Source organism: Engystomops pustulosus, chromosome 9 (genome assembly GCF_040894005.1).
Source record: "Engystomops pustulosus chromosome 9, aEngPut4.maternal, whole genome shotgun sequence".
Lineage (NCBI taxonomy): Eukaryota > Metazoa > Chordata > Amphibia > Anura > Leptodactylidae > Engystomops > Engystomops pustulosus.
In genome coordinates, this window is record NC_092419.1 from 52,209,093 (window position 1) to 52,229,787 (window position 20,695).

The window sequence follows — 20,695 nt, forward strand, 5'->3', positions numbered from 1 at the left end:
GAAAGGCAACACAACCTAAAATGCAGTTACATTCTGCGTTTTTGTTTGTATGGGGAAGAAGTAAAGCATAATCCTTCTGCATAAAACACACGAGACACATCAATACTGACCTTCACTCAAGGGAACCTGTTACTAAGAATGTCATTTTTAGCCGATGACAAATTACAATAGTCTATGCTGTGCTGATTTTAAAAATACCTTTTCAGCATTCTAAATCATTTCAGCAGTTTATATAAGGTTATTTCCCATTACCTGACTCCCTGCCAGTAAGGTGGCGAGTCCCTGGGAGAAATGTGGGGTAGCTGTAGCAGTCTTATCTTTTCCAAACTCATGCAGCTCCCTCACCCCTCCGTGGAGGAAAGAAAGAATGCATGAGGAGACACAGGCACAAACAGGTTGCCTTTCCCCTTGGACTCACCACACGCTGCTGCCAGGGAGTCAGGTAACATAATTTAAACTCATAAAACTACTCACAAGTTACAGAATGCTGAAAAAGGCATTTTTAAATTCAGCATAGCATAGGCTATTGTAACCTTTCACAAGGTAAAAATGACATTACTGGTGTCAGGTTCAATTTAAACAATAAGTAATACTTACTAATAACTCCTTAAATAAATTCCTTTATTTATATAGTGCACACAGATTCCGTAGCGCTGCACAAAGATTGCCAAATGAGTCCCTTTCCCCATGGGGCCCACAATCTAATCAACCTACCAGTATGTTTTGGAGTGTGGGAGGAAACCAGAGGACCTGGAGGAAACCCACACAAACACAGAAAGAACATACAAACTCTTTGCAGATGTTGACCTGGGACTTGAGCCCAGAACCCCAGCGCTTAAAAATATGGATAAGACATGCAGCAAAGCTGAAAATCCTCAGAAACATAAATGGTAAAAAGCCATAAAACTCTATAATATTCAGCAAAAAACATATCAGGAAAAGAAAATAAGAAAATAAAACAATAAATGAAAGGATCTCTTATGCTTTAAAATGACTGTTTACCAAGGGCTCAGCAATTCACATGCAAGGAGAAGGAATGAGAAGAAGAAAAAAATAATCAAATGGTTGCATAAAAGGATTTGAATGTTGAAGATCTAATTGCTAAGGCCGGCAGCACATGGCAAAGGCTGGCACATGGAATGAACACAGTGCAGAGGATCAGACTCCAACCATCATAGCGATTTGAAGAAGGGACTCCTCGCATCAAATAAAACTACAATGTCTGGAGTAATTGGCTCACTGCTCGGTCCATGAAATCAGGCCTGTGCACAGTATGGGATTCTTGGACTGACAACGGTCGGGTGTCTCTAGCCTAAGACCCCCACCCATCACAATGCCTGGTCAAGACATCCAAGCAATTGAACCCCAGCATAGAGATGTTGAAAGTAGTCCCTAGGAACCGCAAGGTGTACCTTAATGAGCAAAAAAAAAAAAAAAACACCTTTTGTTGATCTTACCAAAATGAAACAAAGAGTGGAAAATGTAAAGGATTCTGAACACTTTCTGTACCCACTGTATAACTCTTTGTGGATGTAAGGACATCTCAAGAAGTGTCCTATGTTTTGGATGCTCGGTCACTTTTCTTTGCTTTAAAACTGAGAATGGGAACCATTTTTCTTTTCAGGATTTTCTGCTACCCACATCCCCATAAATAATACTTTTATAGGGACATTTACAGATTCCAGTGAGCTCTGTCGGAATCTCCATTTAAGTAGATTCCCTAAAATATATGAATTCTGTAGCATCCTTAGTCAGGACCACATCAGCCAATACCATTTAAGAGGACCGTCAGCTTCACTCCATTACCATCTGCTCTTCTCACAACCTTATCCAGGACTTCTCCTGTGCATCCTCCATACTCTGGAACTTTCTACCAAAATGTGTCAGAATGTCCCCCACTTGCCAAACCTTCAAACATAATCTAAAAGCCCATTTGTTCAGAATTGCCTACAATACACAATAACTGCACTGCTCTGCTCCCTCACCTCGTGTCTCCATCTACCCTCCCACATAGATTGTGAGCCCTCCTACCACTTGCCTTCCGATCACTGTAGTTTTGTATCTGCAGTTCTGGTCTATGTGAACCCCTTAGTGATTTTACCGCACCATGGAAATAATGGTGCTCTATAAATAAATAATAATACATACAGTTTGTATATTCATTCCCTGAAAATGGCGAGAACATGATGACATAAATCGGCAAAAAAGCAAAAAAAAAAAAAAAAAGGCATTGAAGAAAAACATTAGAAAAAAAAATGGTATATGATATGCCCATCAAAGTTTCAGCAATGCAGGTCACAATGAGAATTGCTTCCTTATTGTGTCATCTGCCGAGGCAGGCACTTGGAGCTGACATGAAGGAGGTAGGCCACTCAGGGCTACATAAGACAATTATGAGGGCAGGGTTGAGGAAGTCACAAGTCTTATTTGGCTGATCAGTCTGGGTGTTTACTTCTGTTATTATGGATACAGTCTTCTCTCCCATATGCACTTAAGGACCTTTACACTGAATTTTCAGCTGGGTTTACTATGTGTACTTGTTAGTAATAAGGAAGAGGTGAGATCAGAAAGTCTCACTTCATTACACTAAAATGTATCACATAAAAAACAAACTTTTACAGAAGTTTAGTGATAAAACATTATTAGTTACAAACCAATGGAAATAAAAAGAAAAACGTTGTGACTAGAGGTCACACTGTAGTGACTGGACCAGATGATACACCGACAGCATATTAGATATAGGTTATGGTGGGAAGATGCCTTTAACCCCTTTAGCCTATTCAAATAGATGACAAGTGAGATGTACATACAGCGGATTACAACTACTGACAGACTGAAAATGATAGGAGGGAGGATAAGAGCCAAAGTAACTGGAGCAAGGAGCACCATATATTAAAAAGATTATTGTATTAAATGTAAAGTTTGTTGAAAAGTTAACTACTAGTTAAAGCTGCAGCACACAGTGTACAGAGCCGTCTTCTTCTACTCAAGATTACAGTGTAACGCTGCTGTTTTGCAGTAGGAAGGGACTCCGTACATCACATATTACTATGATGCCGGAAGTCCTGTTCCTGACACTAAGGTTAATCTGTAAAATCTGGACATGAATGAATATACATACATATCATCCAACATTAGCAGTGTACTGTGTTTATAGGAAGCTTCTCTAGACTGTGGTGATCTTCTTATTATCCTTCCTTCTAACATCAACTCATAAAATTATGATAATGAACCAGAAGAGCTCTGGGTGGAGTTACCAGAGCCCCTCCATGCTGCAGCTTCACAGGCTGTTACACAGGCTCACCCTCCCCTGCTCCCTTAAGGACTTCCCCCTTCCTCTGCCAGCTGTAATCTCACACAGTGCAACAGCCTGTGAAAATACAGCAGGGGCTCTTTATTGGCACCCATTACAATGGCATCATTTAAGATTTATTTTAGAAGGAAGGAGGCCCAAATAACAAATATAAGCTGATTACCACAATCACAGTGCCTGGGTCTACGAGTACGTGCCCCTGGTTTATCATGCTGGATTTTGTTGTTAGATTTCCTTTAACACTAGATAGCTTGTGCTAAATGGCTTTTCCTATTAATATTAGGTTGGTGACAGTCCAATTCTCAGCACTCATAGTAATAGCTATGTCCCCTTCATTATTAATCACCTCTTGAATAAGACAAAGTTGTAGCAAATATTAACTCCTAGTGGTTGCTAATAATACAACAGCACCTCCTAATATCTGAATATTAGGATTCTTGACCGCACCAACCTGATACAGATGTCCTATTGAAAGGACAGGTTGGCACAAAGACTTCTTCATTGCAAATTCTCCCAAAAACCATAGACCTTTCATCACTTTTTAGCTCTGTTGGTGTCCCTGATTCTTTACATGGGGAGAGGGTCACAGAAAAGCGGGCAAGTGAAAACTGCTGTTTATTTTGGGGAAGGTAGCGCCTATAAGAGGTGGAGAACACTAAAGGCAAAACCAAAAAGTGGAGTTTCCCACCACAAGCTATTTAACAGGGGTCTTCCTCACGCCCTGGCTCTGCTCTCACCTTCTTGCCATGTAGTGATGCAGTTTCTGTCCGGAAACCTTCTACTCATATAACATGTTTTCAATGTGGTGCCAATGTACAGTAAGACCTGTGGATTAACATTTACAGCTACCAACTGGCCCACGTAAACGCATCTGTATAAGGTCAGGACAATGCCAAGTAGGATCCGAACTAGTGATGGCTCCTGTGCTACTACTGGTACCCGGTACTGGGCTCCCTGTATACCCAGCACAGCCATTACAAGACGTCACACATTACTCAGGCTTGTACCTGGTGCATGGAAAACATCGCATTTCCTGCTGGTGACAGACACACAGCAGGGTCACCTACCGTCCCCTCCAGCCCGTCAGTATCCGTGTCCTGCCTGTGATGTGGGTGTCCGGAGCTGTCTCCCAGTGCCGGGTGACATCAGTGTAGTATCAGCTCCCGGCCCCGCCCCCTACAGGCAGCGCCGGGGAAATACACGGTCATGTGACCCGGGCGCCGCCGCACGTGACCACCGCCGGAGCCCACACACACACACCGGCATCACACTCGTTACTGGCATACAACGGCACCGCTAGGCTTCCGTTCACATCTGTTTTAGTAGCTACTAGTTTTTAATTAACCTAATGAATATAATATTCTGTGCAATCCGAACTACTGGGGCATGGACAGATCTTACTGGGAATCGCTCAGGATTTGTTATCCAGAAAAGCTGTAGTCAGTTACCCTATTTCCCCTAAAATAGGACATCCCCCGAACATAAGACCTAATAGAACTTTGTTCAAGCTTACAAATATAAGGCCTCCCCTGAAAATAAGACCTAGCGGCAGCCATTGCTGCAGTCCCCCCCCCCCCCCCCCCCCATGTTGTACATTAGTATCAGTAGATCATTTAGATACCACAAGAGGTTGTGACATGCGGGAAGAAATAGTGGGATAAAATCCCTGACTGTTGCGCTGCAAATGTGATACAAGCATCTACCCAGACAAGAAGGGGATCATTTAAGGAAAGTGCTATTGCTAAACATGTGCGATTCCAATAGAAATGCAGTGACAAGAAATTCTGCATGAAATAAGTTTGGAGACTTATAAGGATGTTAGAGAAGTAGATTTTTTTTGTCCAATAATAAATGTGAATTATTTTTCATGGAAATATAAGACATCCCTTGAAAATAAGACCTAGTGCCTGTTTAGGAGCAAAAATTTATATAAGACACTGTCTTATTTTCGGGGAAACAGGGTATATATGACTGCAGTGTGCACTGGGAAAGGTCCAGTCAAATTCGTTTAAAATGGAATATATTCACATTTATTTGGGTGTGGGAGGTAATCACCAGATTGTCCCCTCAAACTATGTTCCTTATAGATGTCCCTCTTTTGTGAAAAATTTCGCCCATTTAACTATAATAAGCTGAGAAGAGTCAAATTTTGCCAAAGATGGGTCAGGCTCAGAGGCTAGACAGGGAGCACCTCCTCCTCTCCAGCACAAAGCGGTATGTCCGCCCGGCCATATAAGGCTGTGTGCATGTACCCTAACTGTGTGTATTTCCACTAATGTAGAGCGCACAACCACAAGTCTGACGTGATCTGAAAGACAAAATTCTCATATTTATTATGACACCAAAACTATGTTTAGGTACTATAGAACAAAAGTTAGGAGTGTCTGATGGTACACTCCCCCTATATCCTCTAAAGTTGACTCTTCTCAGGCAAATATGACTCTTCTGTGCTTAGGGCCTAACTCGCTGATCAGTGGGGGTTTCAGACCCCCGTAGATCGCGAAAACGTGTGGTCCGTTGGACCCCTCATCGCACTGTCAGACTAATGGAGCAGACGGCTGTGCATGACTGTTCTGCTCCATTAATCTCTATGGAGTTGAGCGCTGCACTCACTGATCTCCGTCAGCTCCATAGAGATTAAGGGAGCAGAACGGACGCCTCCTACATTAATCTGACGGAGCGAGGAGGGATCCGAGGGAAAACCCCTTTAAATAGAAACCTAGAATCAGGAATCCACCTTTTAGGCTGTTCACACATGCATTTTTCAAATGTTTGCTTGTGTTTTAAAAAAACGCAATGCTTGGTGTGCGTTATTTGTATGTAGCTGTGTCTCTCAGAAAAACACAGTGATCTTATTCTCCCTGCTGTTTGTGCATGTAATTGCATGCGTTTCAAAAAGCAGACCACAAATGCATGCATTTTAAAAAACTCTGTGAAAACACACGGGAGAAAAGACACTTCATCCAAAAACCCATTTAAAAAGCCAATATGTAAAACTGATGCGTCTTACAAAGATGCAATAGGGCAATTAAAAAAAACCCCCAAGTGTGGTGCAGCAAGCAGAGGAGCCAGGAAAGGAGAGGATTTATTTTTTTATCTGTCTGCTCTTTGTTGGCATTTTGTGCTGTACTGTAGATGTTGGTGCATATAGGGTGCTAGTTAATGATGAGGCCCCTTAAAGTTGAGACAGTATGGCCTTTGATCCAATAAATGTTGTTCTCACCTGTCTTAAATCCTAAGATCAGAAACAGAACAGACATTTAAAGGAAATTTCATAATTTTAATAATATGTTATACATACATTTTATCACAACTCCAGGCCTGGTCTTTAGGGCAACATTTCCTAACATTTCAAAGAGTACAGGTCATTGGCAGCTACAGATACAAATCTGCACTAGTGGCAGTTAATTTTAACCCCTTTTTACCTTTGTGCTGGCCATAATCCCTTTAACACATTGTTACATCATTGTCATAAACATTACCCTTTCTGTGAATAAGTGATGTGGTGATTGTCCAGCATGTGTCAGTATGTGTATTGCTCTGACCTTCGGAGGAGGCTATCACATGGGGTAGCACTATGACTTGTATTGGCAATGCATTTAGCATTGTAATGATTGGCATTTCTGGATTCTAAACTGCGTGAAACTTTCCGATTAAAAAAGTTTCATTTAATACAAATTAGGGAAACAACGGTCCATGAAATCCCTGTTAGAAGCCAATCCCCCTAATAGACTACATAGTGGATTAATACAAGAAGACAAATTAGAGCGACATTTATCAAGGGTTTTATGCACTTATGATTAGTAGGACAAAAGAAGTGTAGCCTCAGAATAGGGATGTGTGCCAAAATTATGGAAAAACATAAAAACGATGCAAACTGATAGGAGCACACCTGGTTTGGACATTACACAAACAAGAGCTTCTAAGCCAGTGATGGCGAACCTATGACACGCGTGTCAGTGCTGACACACGTAGCCATTTTCACTGACACGCGGCTGCCCGAAAGTTAAGTTTCATCCTAAACGGCCAGGTACAGTAGCCGGGAGGCTGAGAGATTGCACTGAGCTCCCAGCACTTCCTCCTCCTCCTCGGGGCCTGCCCCTCCCCCCTGTGTGAGCTGTGCCTCATGTCTCCAGTCAGCACAGGTATCATCCCGGGGCTCAGCACCAGGAGAGGTGACCCGGCCATACACCAAGGAGACTCCTCTGCAGCTCCTGATAGTTGTGGAGAGGGGTGGGTGGCAGCACAGACAGAGGCTACATCACTGCTGCCTTCTGTGATGTCCCAGCAGCTGCCACCTCTACACTGATCATATCCACAGCAGGGACCAGGGAGGACAACTACTCTCATCATACAATAAGTAAGGTCAATGCATTGTATGATAGAAGACAGTCATCAGGGCTTGTGTGTCAGTTTTGTGACATACATGCTCGGTTGCAAATCGCCAGACATTGTGATTATTTTGCTCCTCACACCTTTTCCATGCCAGACAGCGGCACCTGCACCCTCACTATAAACTGTGAACTTTCATGACTGAAAGTTTGCAGGTTACTAAGCAATTCCACACGTGTCGGATTGTAACCGATCTATTACATTGTGCGCTTTGCACATAGTAATATATGATGTGGAAAATCCCCATATATTGCCATAATGTAGTATGGCAGTACATGGTAGGATCAATCAGACAACCTAGGGTTAAAGTACCCTAGAAGTTAAATAATTATACATATTTTTTATTTAAATTTTGACACGCCAAGCTCAAAAGGTTGCCCATCACTGTTCTAAGCGCTGTGTCCAAAGCCAGAAGGATCAATCCATGAATCACAGACCATACGCTGGGTGGATTTGACTCACCAACCACAGCGTAGAGACAGGGACTCCAAGCATCATCATGATGTAAGTGACAAGGAGTAATAATTATAAATATTTATTTATATAGTGCCTACATATTTCAAGGCGATTTACAAATCATGGGGGACATATATAAATAAAATAAGACATTAGAGAGCAATAGCATGGTCACATGAAACAATATGAGGGCTCTGCCCGCAAGAGCTTAAGGTCTATGAGGATGACAGAGATTGTATAATGGGTCCAGCATGTTCTTCAAAAGGAATTAAATATACAAATAATGCTGAGTAAAGCAATCACCAGCCTCTTCTTTCTCTACCAGTCCTGTGCTGTGCAAGGAATCAGGGTCTCCATGACTCTGGTGCACAGAGTCCTGTCCTCTGCAATGTGATTGGTTCGTAACATCCGGCCAGTCTGCGATCTGGTTTAGCACTATGTTTATTGGTGGGGTTCTGAGGGAGGGTCTCCACCATTTAGATAATGATGACCCATTGAGAAGTTTTAAGGCAAAAACCCCCTTTAAAAAGGCATGTACCATTTTAATAAAAAAATTAATTGCGCATCCTTATCTGTTCAATAACCTGACCCATTTCAGAAACCATTTAGCAGACATAGTTTTCTAATAAATCAACTAGGCTGTATAATTTTCCTATAAATATGAAAGAGCAAATACAGAAATGTCATAGCTCTCATTTAAACCTCAAAATGGTAAAATAATATAGAAATCTATTGTTGGTCCAGAAAGACACTAATGAGGAAGTTGTGTGTGTCTTCACATACTTTCACATTTATAGGACTGAGGTGTGAATAGGGGGTAGGGGGTTTTTTAGAATACTGACCTATCCTTTGTCACAAAGAATAGCTGCATTACTTGGAGAAATCAGTATTGATGCCAATAGAAAATTATCCTATGCTAATCATATATTATGGTTTTCTCTGTGTTTGTGTGGGTTTCCTCCGGTTTCCTCCCACACGCCAAAACTTACTGGCTGGTTGATTAGATTTTGAGCCCCCAATGGGGGGACCAGTTTGGAAATTCATATTGATGGCCTATCCAATGTCTGACCGGTATGGGGTTCATTGAAAAAGTCAGAAGCCGTGACCGCAGTTACAGCCTATGGCCACTACTGAAGGCACGGAGCCAACTTCTTCCATTTGCATATTTTATATTATTACTGGGTCAATTTATGGTCAACCCCTTTACATTTATAGTAGTTTTAATTTGACATCAATTCTTTGCAGCAATCGTCCATAATGGATTACAACCTGACGACAAGCAATCCCCTGATCAGTACAACATGAGTGCATTTTTCTTCTTCTGACATAATTTATGTTGTAACTTTACATAAATCTGGGCATATAAAGCCGTAATCCTGTCATGTGTGAATACACCCTAATAAATCAATGTTCCCCGTTTCCATCAGCGATATGCATACACATGTAGCGTCCTATTCTTGCCTAGATATCATAGAACAGGACACGGCATGCAGCAATGGCTGATCGGTCTCTAGGGATGGGATTAAAGTGACCATGGCAACCAGATCTGTCCAACATTGCTAAATGCTTACATGTGCACAGATATGCTGGCAAAACCTGATGGCTATCAAATAAAACTTCTCAAGTTACTACAGTAACATACATTAATATATATATACACATATATATATCAAGGTCATTGTATGAACGTATACGTAAAACACCCCCTAGTGGTGACGCCAGGTAGAAAGCAAGTTAATGTTTAAATTTTGCGCAGGAGAAAAGGCTGTGAGACCTGTGATCAGTAATAAACTGTACCCCTTTATACTATTCTACGGAGCCCCGTTAGCAGATCTACTCACAAAAGCCTTCTACTTCTCTAAAGGCCAGTTCACACCTCGTTTATTTCATCAATTGATGAAAAGATCAGATGTAATAACCGATGTATGAAGTGATCTCTATTCTAGCACTTCCCACAGAGCACTCCGTGCTGAAGACTGATGTGACTCTTAAACCGGGAGCAGGCTACACACTTTTATTTCTTCATTCTAGCCCAACCACCCACAAGGGTTTCCAGGAAAACTAGAAAACCCCTTTGGGTGATTCAGAATGAGGTAATTTTTCAATTTCTTTGCTCAACGTAACTGTTTGAAGGCTTTAATGTTTTTCAATGGCTCCTTTTTGGCATTTCTACAACATATTCACCATCTTAGTTTCAGGCGAGAGGTATCTCTCGCACCAGTAGGGAGGGGGAGCTGGCACCGTAAGACCAAGCTATTCATTCTTAGTTTACTGAAAGAGGACAACTTCTCTTATCTTGTTCTCAGTCAGTCAATGAAAGCAAAACTGCCTTGGAGACACCACAACAACACAGAGTCCCTTAACTACTGGGAATTTTTTGAGAATTTTTCTTTTAGGTGACTAGGTAACAACGTGGCACAACTTCTGCAGATAGATTATTAAAAATGGTTCTAAGAACTTGACTGGATCTGAAAGTTAAAACTGAAATCCAACAACAAAATCAATGCCCATAAAAGCAATGAGTCAGATAGGTGCCTTTCTTGCACATCCAGAATGTCACCAATACTCATGTCTGATAAATAGTAAAGCACCTGGGCTGATCCACGGCAACATTTGACAATTGGTGGCCATGGGCAGGTTTGATCTCTGGAATCAACTAGCCATGTTTCTCAGGCCACAGACAACCCCATTAACTCTTATTAGATAACTAAATGGCAGAGCCTAATGTGCAACAGAGGCACCAGGGTTCTGTTCTAGTTTTATTCCCATTATACGTAGTAATAATAATAATCTTTATATAGTGGCGTTGCGCTCTACATATCATAGGGGACATGTACAAATAAAATACTACATTAACAAATACAAACAGTCATATGGAACAATAGGAGGGAGGGCCTAGCTATTCTTTATAAGGGAACAGAATAAATAATTGAATAAATAAAAATGCTTCTGCTTCTGCTTGAACCAGCCATCAGCCGCCATCTTTTACACAATGTGACTGCAGAGAAGCCTGGATCTTGGTATCTATCTTGTGTTTGCCGGATAACAGACGTAGGATGGAGTAGTAAAGTTAGTTAATTGTTAGACTCTCCTAGTAAAGGGGTTTTACCAAGTTTGCACGTTTTCCCATATCCACAGCATTGGGTACGATTAGATCAGTGAGGATTCGACTTGTGGGACCCCCCGCAATCAAGCGAACAGAAGTCCCATTCTGACTAAAGGGATGAAGAGCCGGTTGAGCAGTCCTGCCACTCCATTCAGTAGTATAGTAGTGTTGGACATTGCCCAGCACAGCTCTCTGCTATTTACTGTACTTGCACAGACAATAAATGGGAGTGCAGGAGATATCTGAGCACTGGGCAATATCCCACACTACTATATTATTGAATAGAGCGGCAAGACTTCAAAATAACAGCAATAAAACAAGGTCATAATAAGCTAAAAGAAGAGCGGATCCTACCAGAGGTGGCACACACCACCAGTATGTAAGTGTACTTGGCTTACAATCCTTTATCCTGGTGGTGGATTTTCTTTATGATGCCCAAGAATTAATACATTTGAGTGTGCGTGCAAGCACCCAAACATAGCTTTATGTTTATGTTTAGAATTTTTTTTCATTTAATGTAAAGTTTTTGTGAGACTTATTGTGCTTACTGTCTGGTATTATATTATACAAGTTTATGTCATATGTCTATGGTCAGCTGCATATGACTAACCAGAAAATGTGCAATTTCAGAGTTGTCATGAAAAAAAAACAAAAAAAAAAACTAGTGTAACGTTTATTTGTAGTTTTCACCACAAAATGTTAGATATTATTTAATATATTTATCATGACTATTTCCTTATCATATGCTGAGGTGTAACTGTAGCAATAAACATCAAAACCAACAACATAGTCTCCAAAGGAACAATGTTTAAAAGAAGGTCAACATCTGAAGCCATGAATGCAGCAGTGACGTACACAAACACAATATTTCCAAAAATCACATTTTATTCTGCAGAAAAAGATGAATGGCACAGCTATGGCAAAGCAGCCGGCTCGCGATCTCTATGAAAGTAGCGTTATCTCAATAATAGATACTACTGGCTGGGAGCAGGGAGGGGGAAGCCACAGATGCCCAAGCGCTTAGCAACCAAACCTTTCTACCTAAATACTTCTTTTCATGAGAGTCACGACTGACTCTCAGGACAGATAACATCATGCAGAGTACATCATTTTTCTTACTAAAGTCCAAACTTTACATCAATAAAATCAGCGCGCTTCATAAAATTATTTGCAACGGAAGAAAAACAAATCACGCCGCGGAGGCCAGCAAAATTATCTGCTTAAAACACTGCATATTGTAAAAACATATTGTAAAGCACTAAGAATGTGCAACGTACATCTCACATAGTGAATGACCTTGTCCTGCTTTTAATGGGTAGGAGACAATCTACTGGATTCACATACAGAAATTGTCTGGGATATTGTGGCTTTTTTGGGTTAAAAAGGTGTGGGGCCCCACATTATTAGTTTCACTTTAAATTTGCTTCAAAGCTTCACTATATAATACACACATACTTCTCAGGTTCACAACTGTAAAGACCAATAGAATAAAGTTGTGCATCATCTTGGAATGACAAAGTCAGAATCACTACGATTTTCAGAACCAATATTTATTTCTTCAGTCAAAAATTAAACAGTAAAAGTCTAAAATTATACACAAAAAATGCAAACCAACATGCAAAAATCAGGCCCTCATACAGTTAATAAAAAAATAAAAAGCAACCCCCCCCCATCCAAGTCCTTACTGAGGAAAATAACATAAAAACAGATACTTGCATTGTTTTGCCACATTCTTACCAACCAAAAGTTTTTTCAGGGGTTATTTTTTGCTGCACCATATACAGTAAAATCTACCAAATATCATAAAGGAAATGATAAAATGTAATCTAAAAGCTACATATACATTATATAGTGAGTACTAGATCCACCCTTTGAGCACCCTTTTTTAGAACATTCTATTACACGGTTTCTACTAACATCACCAATAGTTGACAAAGTGTCCATACAGTTTTTATCCCTGTACATTCTATGCAGGGACACACCTCTATGACAATGAAAACAGCAAAACCCAGGTGTTCATCTATAAGTTATCAGTAAGGAGAAGAAAATTGTGTATTGTCGCAGGGAATACAGGTAAAACACAGATATTGTCCTCCATGTTAATATTTTAAGCTAATGGACTCAATGGACAGTCAAATATCTACCAGAGCCTGACAGGGCACTGCAAAAGGTAGTATATGCCGAAACACTACACATGTGGCCAGATGCAGCTAAATTGCTTCTGCTACAGTGAAGTACAATACTTGCAAGTCTGGATGAATGCAGTGTTTCCAAGATATCACCAAGATTGTTATCCGAGGTCATATCACTTAGGCTGCTTTCACACAGCTATTGTGGGAAGTTACCGTATATCTGGCAGCAATACGTCCCTATAGACGACTATGGCACCTGGCCGTGGTACGCTGCACACTCACATGTGCCACCATACCGTACACGGGAAAAAGAAAGGGCATGCATTGTCTTTTCCTGTATTTAGTGCTCACACCTCCTCCTTTCCAACGCGGGGCTGTATGCTCACCTGTGCTATGGCCGGGAAAGCAAACGGCTGTGTGAAAGCAGCAAACACTATTAAATATAAATGTATGCAAACATATATTGATATCACATATTCACAGGTTCTGTAGTTGAAGAATTCAATAACATCTCATATTTCTGCTCTTAGCAGCCAACACTGAAATCCAATCAAGGCCACAATCTCACTATAATCAATCAGCACCAACTAGATTTACATATTGGAAACATTTCCACCAGGAACATCTCTTCTAGAAAACTAGATTCAGCCAGAAAAATCCTTTGGCGGCTATACTGACCCCATCAATTATTAACCTTACAATCCTCGGTAGCGATCATCACATGGAAATCTGCACTTAATACAATACTGTAAGTCACTTCACCCTATTCTAGAGAGGCCCGAGATCAATAGTCAGGCTGTACAGACACTCCTAAAGGTCTGTGTACAAATATATGAAGACAATGCCCGCTCTTATGCCCTGAGGGTGCTGTCACATGGTGTGCTCTTGGACAGTTCTTGGACTGGTTTTAAACGCACTGAAAACGCATGTGCTTTTGAATGTTTACCATGCGTTTGGCTGGTTTTCAAATGTTTCACAGCTGCTTACACTTCCAAAAACAGATTCAAACCAGCCAAACAGAATGGTAAACATACAAAAGCACATGCGTTTTCAGTGAGTTTAAAAACGGTCTAAGAACGCAATGTGTGATAGCAGCCAAACGCATGATAATAAACTAATAAAAACGTTAACACATGCGTTTTGTAAGCGCAATCTTGACAGCAATGTAATTAAGAAAATCTCTTCTGATGCATCTGAAAACGCATGCATTAATGTAAAGTGTGACCTTAACCCCTTAGTGAGCTGACCCATTTCTGTTTCTCACTCCCCACCTTCCAAAAGCTATAACATTTTCATTTTTTCTATGCAGAGATCGAGAGATCTCTCTCTCTCGAGATCTCTCTCTCTCTCTGTCTCGAGAGAGAGAGAGAGAGAGAGATCTGTCTCGAGAGAGAGAGAGAGAGAGAGATCGAGAGAGAGAGAGAGAGATCGAGAGAGAGATCGAGAGAGAGAGATCGAGAGAGAGAGAGAGATCGAGAGAGAGAGAGAGATCGAGAGAGATCGAGAGAGAGAGAGAGAGAGAGAGAGAGAGAGAGAGAGAGAGAGAGAGAGAGAGAGAGAGAGAGATCTGTCTCGAGAGAGAGAGAGAGAGAGAGAGAGAGAGAGATCTGTCTCGAGAGAGAGATCCAGCATTGTCTTAGGGGCATTGTATTTACAGCTTTCCCACGCAGTCCAAATGATACCTCTCCTTTTATTCTTTTGGTCGATAAGATCACAGATATACAAGATGTAAATAGGTTTTATTATATGTTCATACAAAACATTTTTTAGTTTTGCCATATTTTGACTCCAATAACTGAAACTTGGTCAATAAATCACACTGCAATTATTTTTCTGTGAAAGGTATTTGTACATTTGTCATTCAGTATCAAAGAATTCTAAATACATCAAATCGAATTTCTTTTCATTCACTATGCAGGATGTCCCAGAGCTGGATTATTCTATCAACTATCAAAGAGTAGAGAGAGTAAGAAAGTAAGTAAGAGAGTAAGAAAGAGTAGAAAGAGAAAGAGTAGCGTAAACTACCAAAGAGTAGAGAAATATATAATCTAGCTTTGTCTGCGGTCATTACATTTTCTGGAGGATTTTCTACTTGCAGAAGAATCTGCCCCAGAAATTCCTATGTACTGCAGCAAAATAAGGTCTAATGATTGGCTCAGCCAACATAATGATAGCTTCCACTGCATATCACTGACATCAAGGAGGATTTATCATTGTAGTAATGTCATTTTTCTGGCATACAAATGTCTCAATCTTCTCATCGCATGATTTTCACAAAAAAATTGCCACTTTTTGGGACATTTGCCAAACTGCTCCACTTTTCACTCTAGCCTACTTATGCCAGGTTACAAAAACACAATGGGGACTGATATCCGGCTGCACCATTTGCAGCTGCAAATCGGTCCCTATTGCCGCCCAGTCATGGTATGGTGAACATATGTTGTCCTACCGCACCATGACTGTGCACTGAGAAATATGGGACATGTCCTATATTGCGCTGGCCACTCGCTTCTCTATGGAGAGTGCCCACTCTTCCTCTCACCTGAGCACAGCTGTGCACATTTGTCTGCATGAGGCCTCACCAAGTGGATACAGATATGCTGGACAGATTTATGAAATGTGACTTTTCAAAAAGGCACAAATTCAATACTTACATAGGAAATACTTAGGAATTAGTTGCACAAAAAAAGTCCTAAACCTTTTAAATCTCTTTATTAGACAAGTAAAATTAGATTAGGGAAGGGAGTAAGATAGAAAGTGGTGTGAGTTTATACATTTACACCTCCTCTTATCTAACCCCCCCTCCCTAATCTAATTATTCCACATATATCAGTGATGGCGAACCTTTTGGAGACAGAGTGCCCAAACTACAACCAAAACCCACTTGTATGTTGCAAAGTGCCATCATGACAATTTAAGCAGTAACTTATTTATCCCTGCTGTATCACAGGTTTTAATCGTATTGGTGTCCTGAGTTCACCAATACAATAGAAAGATGATGGAAAAATTTGGATTGTAGCTTCCCTCCAGGGTGCCATGAAGAGGAAGTATCAGGAGACCCAGAGAAGAAACTCAAATGACAATCCATCTCTATCCACACCTTCCCCCCTGTAGTCCTGGCAGCCAAGGATGTTGCTTTAACCCCTTAATGACCACCCTATCGGGTACTTCTTCTGATGCGACGCCTTTCTACGGCGGCGCATCAGAAGAAGTTTTCGGGACACCGGGTCTCGCTGGTGCCGGTGTCGGGCTGTGATATCACAGCCCAGACCCGGCACTAACACCCGGGATCGGAAAAACTCCGATCCCGGGTGTTTAACCCCTTGCACGCCGCGGTCAAGCATGACCGCGGCGTGCAGGTGTGTCCCCCGTGGATCGGACCCCCCCGGTGTGCTTACCGGGGGATCCGATCCCTCCTGCCACTGCCCCGGGTTCCGACGAGTGACCCGGGGCTGTCGGCTCCTCTTCTCACCGGGTCCTGCCTTCCTGGCAGGACCCGGCTGTAAGTAACTGAGCATGCGCAGCATGCTCAGTTACTTTCACTATACACTGCAATACAAGTGTATTGCAGTGTAAAGGCTTGAATAAGCGATCGGATGATCGCTTATTCAAGCCAAGAAGTAGAAAATGTAAAAAAGTTAAAAAAAAAAAATTAAATCTTTTTATAATATAATTAAATAAATAAAATAAAAGTCCCATAATCTCCCCAGTAACACATAAAATGCAAATAAAGTATATAAAACACAAAATACGTACATATTTGGTATCACCGCGTCCGTATTAATCTGTACAATAAATCTAAATCAATATTGAACCCGCTCGGTGAACTACGTAAAAAAAAAACTCGAAAAACTCCCCATAATGTACAATTTTTCATCAAACACCATCACAAAAAATGTTCTAAAAAGTGATCAAAAAAAGTTACGGTACCTAATATGATACGACTGAAAAGAACAACTGTTTTCGCAAAAAATAAGCCCTCAACCAGATCTGACAACAGAAAAATACAGAAGTTATGGCCCTGAAAAGTTGTCAATAGTAAAAACAATGCGATTTTCTCCAATATTGGTTTTGCTCAGGAAAATTGAGCAAAATAAGAAAAACTATATAAATGAGGTATCACCGCAATCGTAGTGAACCAGAGAATAAAGATAAAATATTATTTTTACGTTACGGTGAGCGGGGGGGGGGGGGGGGGGAAATGCTCACAATCCAAAATAAAAATTGATGATTTTGTTTGTGTCCCCCTTGAAATAGTTAATAAAATCTCATGAATAAGCTTTAGACTCCCAAAATAAATTATTTATACATTGTATCTCATCCCATAAAAAATAAGCCCTCATATGATCGCATTACCAAAAAAAATAAAAATTTATAGGTCGTACAATGTGACAATACAAATCTGCTGTGGACGGCGCCTCCATTCATTCTATACTCGGCCGTGCGCCCGTACAGCAGTTTACCACCACATATGTGGTATCAGTACACTCGGGAGGAATTGGGCATCAAGCGTTGCAGTGCGTTTCATCATTTAATTTATTCTGAAAATGTCAGTTTTGGCCTAAATGAATGTATTTCCAAAAAAATTCCATAGTTTCTAAATCGCAGGTCCATATTTTTTAACCCATGTGAAACACTTAAAGGGTTAATGGACTTAATAGAAGTTGTTTTACATACGTTGAGGGGTGAAGTTTCTATATTGGGGTAATTTATGGGGTTTTACTATTACTTAGGCCTCTCAAAGTCACTTGGAAGCCGAGTTGTCCCTCAAAATGTGAGTTTTGGCAATTTTCATGAAAATAAGAAAATCGCACCTAAAGTTCTGCGCCTCATAACATCCTAGAAAAATGACCGGAAGCATAAAATATCATCCCAACATAAAGCAGATATTCTGTAAATGTTAATTATCAAACTTTTTGGGTAGTTTTACTTCCTGTCTGGAAACCAGAACATTTCAAACTTGGAAAATGAAGAATTTTTACAAACTTTTGCCAAATTTTCACTTTTTTTCAGAACGAAACGCAAAACTTATCACTTAAATTTTATAACTAACATGAAGTACAATGTGTCACGAGAAAACATTCTCAAAATCACCAGGATATGTTAAAGCGTTCCGAAGTTATAACCAATTATCGTGAGACATGTCAGATTTGAAAAATCGAGTCTGGTCATTGAGCTGAAAACTAGTGTCGGTGATAAGGGGTTAAAATAGCGCTGAGCAAGGCCCGTCCTCGGCTGTTTTGGACCGGAGGAGAAAGACTTGAGTTGTATCTGGCAAACTATGTGTTGGTGTGAAGGCCTGGGTGCCCACCTCTGGCACCCGTGCCATAGGTTCGCTACCACTGACATATATGCACGCATAAAACATCATACATAACTCACCTGGTCTGTCAAAACAAAGACACTGGAACGTAACCTACAAGACCATGCATTATATGTTTATAATGTACTAGAGACCCTAAAATATGTAAAAAATGTGCAGAATGTTATTGGTCACAAAATCACTACGAGCATCAGATGATGAAAATATTAACCGTTCATCTATTATTTTACATTGTAGTTATTAAATAAAGAGAAAACAATAAATGAACAATGTGCAAAAAAATCCCTCACAAATCAGAGACACAGCAACCAAAAGAGAGTGCCTTCTCCTAGAGAGGCGAGTCTGAAGCACAACCTTGTGGCTACTCGTAATCATTACAGGATTCACAAGCCTAGAATCAGCTGTTAATCCAATCTACCACCCTGAAAGGAAAATGTGTAAGATAAAGTGCAAACTGCACTGAAAAAAAATATATTGTTTCAGGTCAAGGTTGCGTTCCATGTAACTTGAAGGAAACAAATGGCAAGTAAAGTGCTATATTGTAGATTAGAGCTTGGCATCAGCAGGTCCTTACTTATACATTAGACACATGTCAGAATCTAGCTTGACTCCCTGGGGCACATGTATGATTTGGCTTGAAGTATAAGGAGGTGTTATAGAGGTGTAGTGTAGTGGTGCTAAGTACATGTGGCATATCCTGTGTGCCAGGCAGATGCAGAAGTGACTCATCTGTCAGGTAGTAAGAACTATGGGAGCACAGGGATGACTCACAATATTATCTGCATCCAGAGAGCTTTCTCCTATGTGTGGGGTGCTGGGGATCCATTTCCTGCTCTTTAGTCACAAAGAGAAAGGAGAAAACTGTCTAAGCAGCAATCAAGAACAAATGTGAAGGAAAGAAAACAAAAGCCATAGGGGGACATTTACTATGGCGTTTCCGCCAGTTTTGTGGCGGTCTCACCACATGTTCTGCTCTCAGACCTATTTATTAGCTGGCGGCGCCAGAAAAAAATTACTTTTTCCGCCTGCTCCGACTCTTCTCCAAAAAGGGGCGTGGCTTTGGCGGAGTGGAAACTCAGACACAATTAATATGTGTCGCAGCCATTTTTGGGCGCTGTAAACTGGCGGAAAGTAGACCAAAAGAAAACTGGTCTAGCAGGGACTGTTGGACACATTTCTGGTGCTCGGGACAGATTTTGGTCCCAGGGACAGAAAATGGTCTCGGCGCCAGAAATTTATCTGCACAGCTCTACAATATTAAATGTGTATCTTCTTTCCGAGAGCAGGTCGGTAACAAAGCCAATGCAGACACCGACACTTTAAGTAAATGTCCCCCATCATGTCACAAATTATCACAAAAACTATGGATTTTTGTTTTCAATAGATTTAATATGTATACATGTAATAAACTTGCACCAACAGCGTTTACTAAAGTAGATGATAGGTTTTACCACGAGCCTAGTGCTGGCCTCCTGTGTTGGCTTTTCACCAAACAGAACGCTTTGCATTGTGTATTACAGATCTGTTAGACCAATGGGGCAGATTAACTTACCCGGTCCCGTCGCGATCCCGCAGTGCCTTGTCCAACGAGGATTCGGGTCTTGCATGTGTTGCTGCTGCGCCGAGGTCCACCGGAGTTCACCTGCTTCTTCCTGGTGCATGTGAGTGCTTGATCTTGCGACACAAATCCTTTTTTAAATTCTGCGGTTTGTCTGAATCTGTCGGGTTGCGCGTGCAAGCCGGTGCCGATGCACCAAAATCTGATCGCGTGCGCCAAAATCCCGGGGCAATTCAGCGCAAACCAGAAGTATTCGACGAAACCCAACAAAAGTGCGGCGTTCGGACCCTTGTGTCTCTCCAATTGTTTGGAAATTGCCTTGTAACTCTTTCCTGAATGAATGGCAGCAATTATTGCTATATCTTTCCTCCAGACCAGATCACAATTACTGATGATCAATTAATCATGGGCATTT

General features: G+C 41.0%; 1 protein-coding gene across 2 annotated transcripts in view; it reads right to left on the reverse strand.

Annotated features, from left to right (window-relative positions):
• ZC3H12B (zinc finger CCCH-type containing 12B) overlaps positions 1–20,695 on the reverse strand; it is a 59,526-nt gene that overhangs the window by 17,506 nt on the left and 21,325 nt on the right. The window contains exon 1 of one of the 2 annotated variants that reach the window (XM_072123341.1): positions 4,381–4,505. The exons of the other annotated variant lie outside the window; for it this stretch is intronic. The gene's annotated coding sequence lies outside the window, so the exon portion shown is untranslated. Of the gene's footprint in view, positions 1–4,380; positions 4,506–20,695 lie in introns of those variants that run through there. 2 annotated transcript variants of the gene reach the window in all.